General features: G+C 42.4%; 1 protein-coding gene across 4 annotated transcripts in view; it reads right to left on the bottom strand.

Moving 5' to 3' along the window:
• Tnrc6c (trinucleotide repeat containing 6C) overlaps positions 1–6,925 on the bottom strand; it is a 153,323-nt gene that overhangs the window by 45,952 nt on the left and 100,446 nt on the right. The gene's annotated exons all lie outside the window — the stretch shown is intronic.

Raw genomic sequence — 6,925 nt, 5'->3', positions numbered from 1 at the left:
GCCAGCTCAGCCCACCAGGGGGCGGGGCTGGCTGGCATGTGGTGCTGGGGGATTGAACCGCGGTCCCTGTGCTTTGCTAAGCTTGTTCTAAGTATAAGTAGGTGCTTTAGACCACTGCGCCATCTCACCAGCCCCCTTTTTTTTTATTTTCAAGAGAAAAAAATATAACACAATCTCAAAACAAGGTAATAGGAGGGTAATAATGATTAATACATTATACATTGTTATCTTTAATGTAGTTTACTCAACGTATAAGATATTGGCATTTGATTGCCCAAGCAATATTAGCACAAACATTTTTCAATGAATTAAGATAAATTATCAGCATAAATATCTTAACTATTAAATATATACTATAAAAATATGTACTTTTTTTGCTTTTTGCTCCCCTCTTTTCTCCATCCCCCCAACCCAGTTTCTCTTTCCATTTGAAGTTTGTTTCCATTTCACAATATCTATTGCACATTTTTTTTTGCAGAACCGGGGATTGAACTCAGGTCCTTATGCTTGCCAGGGAAGCACTTATTCTACTGAGACATCTCCCCGGCCCCGATTGTACATTTTTGATCTTATTTACTCTTTCAGCTTCTCACACTAGGGAGAAAACATAATTTTTTTTTTTTTTAAACGGAACTGGGGATTGAACTCAGGCCCTACTGAGCTATCTCCCTGGCCCCAAAAACATGATGTTTACACATGTGCATCTGGTTTAATTTACCTATGAGTATGGTCTTGAGATGTGTCTGAAATCTGTTAAATATCTTACTAAGGGTGCATGAAATCAATTCCCCTGATGTACTTCAATCTAATAAAATGCAATAGCATTTATCACAAAAGGCCATGCAACCTATGAATCATTCTAAATTACAAGCTTAGCCTATGCTGATGCATGAGATTATGCAAACTGTTACCATTAATAGGGGAGCCATCCATATCAGTGACTGCCAGCAATGGCTGACTATATTACCTATAATTATGGAGAAAAAAACATTATTGGAGAAAGCAGCTTTACAAACTGAAGGGACAAAATTAAATCTGGGCAATGAACACAGCTGATAAATATTACAGATGCTTTGGAAAGCTAAAAGGATGATATTGCTAAAGACTAATCACCTACAAAAATACTGATTCATTATCTATCTATTTATCTATCTTTTATTTGTTATAGAGTCTCGCTATGCAGCGTGGACTCATAGTGATCCGCCCGTTTCAGCCTCTCCAGCACTGCAATTACAGGCCTGTGCCACTATGCCTGGTTTCAGTGGCCGGCTCACTGTGCGGCTGGCGGGATAGAACCTGAGTCCTCGCACTTGCCAGGCAGGCACTTAGACTGCTGAGCTATCTCCCCAACCCCTGACTCATTTTAGATAACTCAATAGTGAATTCACCTTCAATTTGTCATTCCTATACTTCTATCTCTTTGAAAGACAAACTTAAAAATTTTTTACAGATTATTTAAGTCAAAACTAAGAATAAATACAATGATAGATAATTGCCTTTTTTTTTTTTTTAACGAAATTTTAAATTTTTAGGGGCCAGGGAGATAGCTCAGTAGAATAAGCGCTTGCCTGGTAAACGCAAGGGCCTGAGTTCAATCTCCGGTTCTGGGAAAAAAAAAAAAGTATTGTCATTAACAAAAGTTTAAATTTTTGTTAAAAGCAGAAAAAATTCTACAGAGTATCTTATGCAGAAGGCAAATGATTTGCAAGCTTAATGTTTCAAAACATAGAGAACAAAGTTCCCACTTTAAATTAATCTCTAACAAGACTATTTATACATATGACACCAAATTCCAGGTAAACCTCATGTGTGTGCTGACAGTCTACAGGCTCCAGAAGAAACTACAAATTAGGATACCACATATTATATAAATTTGGTGCAAAACAAATATTTTCAAAGTGCAGGTTTCAATTCTCAGCCTCATTATAATAAAATAAAATAATCCCTTAAGTATTACCACTTTCTGGAATATATTTCTGTACAGTAGTGTTCTGGAATCGTAACATCCTTTCAGTCTCTTCACTGAACAAATACACAGTCGAGAATATAAAATGACAATTTGAAAAACAGCACCAGCATATGCAGTTTTTACTGTTTTATAAATTTCTTTTCTTTTCTTTCTTTCTTTTTTTTTTTGGTGGTGCTAGGGATTGAACCTTTCACATGCTAGGCAAGCACACAGGTGCTTAGGTTACCTCCCCAGCTGTTTGTGTTTTATTTATTTTTTAGTTTTTCTGTCTTTTTGAGACAGGGTCTCACTCTGCAATCAGGCTGGCATTGAGCTCACTTTGAAACCCAGGCTGGTCTCGAACTCGCAACGATCCTCTTGCATCAGCATCCTGAGTGCTGGGATTACAGGTGTGAGTCACCACGCCTAGTGTGTTTTATTTTGAGACAAAGTCTTGCTAAGATGTCCAGTCTGCCTTGAATTTATAATCCTTGCGTCTTAGCCTCTTGAGCGACTGAGATTTCACTGTGTTATTTAACCGTTTTTTCATCTTCCTATCAGAGTGGAAAAACGAAGTGCCTATACGGTGCACGCTAGGACACTAGAGTGAACATGGACAGAGGCCCTGAAGCAGCCCTTCCCTTAACTCAAAGATCCATCTCTTCATAAATGCTATACATTAAGCTAACAGATGGCATTTTGTCTTCTGTGAAAGCAATAATCAGTTTCATAAGTGTCACAGGCAGTCCTTTTTGGGAAGAAGTTTTGGTTTAAAAGTAGGCAATTATTACTTAAGTAAAAGAATGATACAGGACTAAAAGTTAAACTGATTAGGAATTTATTGCAGACTTGGAATTTGTTTGCATTTTAAGGGATTTAAGTACTGTATTAGAAGGCCTAATTTTCCTGCAGTACCAAATCCGCATTGGTGTAGGTGCACAAAATCTTCCTGTCTGAAGCCAGGATGAGGGTTTACGCAGCGAGACTGCACCCAGACGAGGGTCGCGTGCACAAGCACGAGCATAACCCGCTTTTCCCAGTGCTTGACGTTGGAGCTTCTGACTTTTCCTGCTACTGGGGATTGAACTCAGGGCTTTGGCACTGACCTATACCCTGGGCTTAAATAAAAAGATCTAGCTAGCTAGCTATTCTAAGTTACTAAATTTTCCCAGCTGACCTTGAATGTCTGCTCGTCCTACTGTAACCTCCACAGTGATTACAGGCATGCGCCATCAGGGCTGGCTTTGATGTTTCTGTTCTACAACAGGAGACACTACTGGAGTGTATATTTGAGGAGACCCTACTAAGTGATGGGGTCCTGTCGCGCACGACCTCGCCAGCAAGGACGACGCAACACACAGCTCTTCCTTCAGCGGTTTATTCAGGCTCCTAACAGTAAGTTTCTTATGCTCTCTCTCCTCTTTTTCCTCGAGCCCTCGGCCTATACATGATCCCGAGCCCAATCCCAGTGTGCCACGTGGGGATCGCCCATGGGTCCAGCCTATGCGGAAGCAAATCATGACAGCAGCCCTGGCCATATAAGGAGTTGTTGTGCACAGAGCGCGCTCACCCACGGGGGGTGGAAGGCGGAAACCAGCGCCATCCTGTAGGCGCGGTCCTTTGCAGCTCTCCACAGGGTCCTGCTGGAAAGCGGGTCACGGTCCACAAGCTAGCACAGGGGTCATAGCAGTACAGCTGCTGGCCTGCTGTGGCTAATGAGGAACATTTCTGAGAGGCTGAGGACGGGCAAGCCAGTGGACACAAACAGCACTCTGAAGTAAGACCAATGCTAGATGCGTATTTCGCAGGCTGTTCTTCCCATCCCCTTTATTTTCTTGTGGTGGAAATTAAACCCAGGGTCTGTCTGGTGCACACTGGCCATGTGTTCTACTACTGAGCCACATCCCCTAGCCCTCCCTCCAGGTTTTATAATTGGTATATAGAACTAATATTTTCACTTCTTCCCAAGGTTGGAAGACAGGTAGAGCCCATGACCCCAATGTGCTGCTGGCTTAGCTTGGCTCAAGTTTATACTGGCCCTCATATTTGACTGAATTAATTATACAGCAAACCTTCTCCCTGCCTTCCACTAATCTCTTTCAAATCATCTATGTTTTTGGTGAAATCTGTTAAGAGTTTAGGGGTGCAAGAAACCATCTCTGATCCTTCAATACACGATTACATTCAGTCAGTAGTGAGGCTCTGTTACACACTGAAGAGTTGTACTGATTTTCTCTTGTGTGTCTACAAGTTGGTTTTCAAGTGTTCTAGAGTGTTTATAAGTATAGTAGGTAACCAGGCTGCTCAGGATTCTTCAGGTGTGCTCTACGCACAAGCCAAGGCTATGCTTGTCCTTTCTTGCTCTTGACCACTACCCTCCTAGTGGTCACCACAAGGAAGAACGATGTTCTTTGTTCCTTGTGTGTTCCATGATGCCAAAACAGCTTCAGGTTCTGCCATATCTGGCTTATGTCAGACTAAGCACTGCCATCAAGAGGAAGTGCTGTGCTTTGTCAGTGTTTATGCAGCCTCAGGAGCCCTCCTCAGCTACTCGCATGCTCTGACGGATGGACAGGCTCATCAGGCACCACATGGATTTGTAATCCCAGCACTGTGGGAGGATCAGACAGGAGGACTGCAAGTTTGAGCTCAGCCTGGGGAATTTAGTGACTTAGTGAAATCCTGGCTTAAAATAAAACGTTAAAAAGTGATTGGGGATTAAAGAACTAAATTTTGTTTTTTCGGTACCAGGGACTGAACTCAGGACCTTGCACTTGCCAGGTAGGCACTTATGCTGCTGAGCTATATTCCTGGCCCAAGGAACTAAACATTAAACCAGAAGCAATCTGCTGGAAGACAAGATAGATAAAATTCCGGAGGTCATAGGCATAGGCCAGGACTTTTTGAACAGAACCCCAGCTGCACAAGAAATAGTCTTAAAAACAAACAAATGGGATATCCCTATAGCTCTATATCTCCATTTTTTTTTCATTTGTGTATCTGGTTTAGGGTCTTACTACGCAGATCAGACTCATGGTGATCCTTCTGTTTTTAGCCTCCCCAGCACTGGGATTACAGGTGTGTGCCACTATGACCGCTGGACTCTGGCCAGCGCAGCCCGCCCTGGGGACGGCATGTGGTCCCTGCGCTTGCCTAAGCAGGCACTTTCATCATCTGCTGAGCTATCTCACAGGTCCCCAGACTGATCTTAAAGGGGAAGGGCATCAAAAGAAAGAAGGGGAAGGGGAAGGAGAGAAGGGAAATGGGACGAAAAAAGAGAGACGGTACATATGTGTACTAACGTCTCACAAGGAACATAAACATTATGTACCACATGCATGTACTAATAAACAAGTTAAAAAAAGACTTCTGAGTCCCCCATCCCAAAAAGAGGGTGGGTGATTGGGGTTGCAGCTCAGTGTGAAGGTCCTAGGTTCAATTTTCCTAATACTGGGGGAAAATAGGCTGAGGGTCATTTTACCATCTACCCCCAGAATAGGGTTGGGCCAGTTCCAGATAATCCAGTTATTTAAATTATGCTGCATTTCCTATTGTAATGCCAGTTTGCTTCCAACTCACAGAAAACATTATTACTATCAATGTAAGAATGGGATGACTGAGGAGATAGCTTGGTGGTCTAAGTGCCTGCCTGGCAAGTGCAAAGACCCGGGTTCAACCCCCTGTACCGCATGCCATGCTGTGCCAGGCCCAGAACTGCAGGTGCACTGTACCAGCCACTGAAACTGGGTGTGGTGACACACACCTGTAATCCCAGCACTGGGGAGGCTGAAACAGGAGGATCACTATGAGTGCGAGCTGTGTAGTGAGACCCTGTACCAAATAAATAAAAGATTAAAAAAAATTTTTTTAAAAAGAATGGGAGAAAGATGATCATCTTGAAGCATCTGTTACTTTTTACAAATACATCTGCAAAACTCAAACACTGATATAAATGGAAATTATGTCAAATTAGCCCAGGTCAATAGCAAAATTGAGAACACTTATAAAATAACAGCTTGATGAATAGCAAGAATATCACCAATCACATGTGGAAAGCTTTAGATTAGTATGGAGGTGGGGAATCCTGGGACAGGGACTCCAGCTCCTGGCTAACACATAGCCTGGCAAGTGCCATACCTGCCAGACAGCAGAGTCCTGACAAGTGGGCAAGGGGCTGCCACTGGTACCAGCACCACATGCACATTGTCCTCGCAATGGCAAGATGTGGGCTGAGAGTGTATCTGCTACTTCCATAGGCTCAAAGAACCGCTGGACCTATCAAGCTTGCAAAGTGACAGGCTTTGATCACTTGCAATTCCAAAGTGTGATGATGACCTTTGCTCTCACTGCAAAAGATGGCATGGCTTAGGTCTGAGTAAGGAGGACCAGGAATGAGACACCTAGTGGTGCTGCTCTGACATAAAAAGGTATTAATAAAAGTGAGAAAACTAATATGTAACCCTATTACATGTTATATAATTATAATACACTAAACTTTTGACAAAATTTCTGCACAATGGCTTACCACATGCAATAAAAACATGGAATTTTTTTGTTTGCCTCTGCTAAGTACTAAAACTAAATTCACAAATGCTTCTAGAGTATCACTGCAGCCACCAAGCTTATGCACACGGCCCACAAGCCTGAGGGGAGAGAATACAGAAACAGTATGGGCAAGGAGCAGTCATGGTACATTGTTCTTCTTTTGTAGTTCATAATAGTATGTGTACTTTTTTTTTTTTTTTTTTTTTTTTTTGGTGGAGCCGGGGATTGAACTCAGGCCCTTGCACTTGCCATGCAAGTGCTTATTCCCCTGAGCCATCTCCCGGCCCCCAAAATGTGTAATTTGTTAAGAAATGTATCTATAAATATTTTATAAAAGGGAATGATTTTAGGGATCAGGAAGTAGCTCAGCAACATAAGCACTTGTGTGGCAAGTGCAAGGTCCTGAATTCAAGAGAGAGAGAGAGAGAGAGA

Source organism: Octodon degus, unplaced genomic scaffold (genome assembly GCF_000260255.1).
Source record: "Octodon degus isolate 3935 unplaced genomic scaffold, OctDeg1.0 scaffold00033, whole genome shotgun sequence".
Lineage (NCBI taxonomy): Eukaryota > Metazoa > Chordata > Mammalia > Rodentia > Octodontidae > Octodon > Octodon degus.
This window is presented reverse-complemented; position numbering and strand designations above follow the sequence as displayed.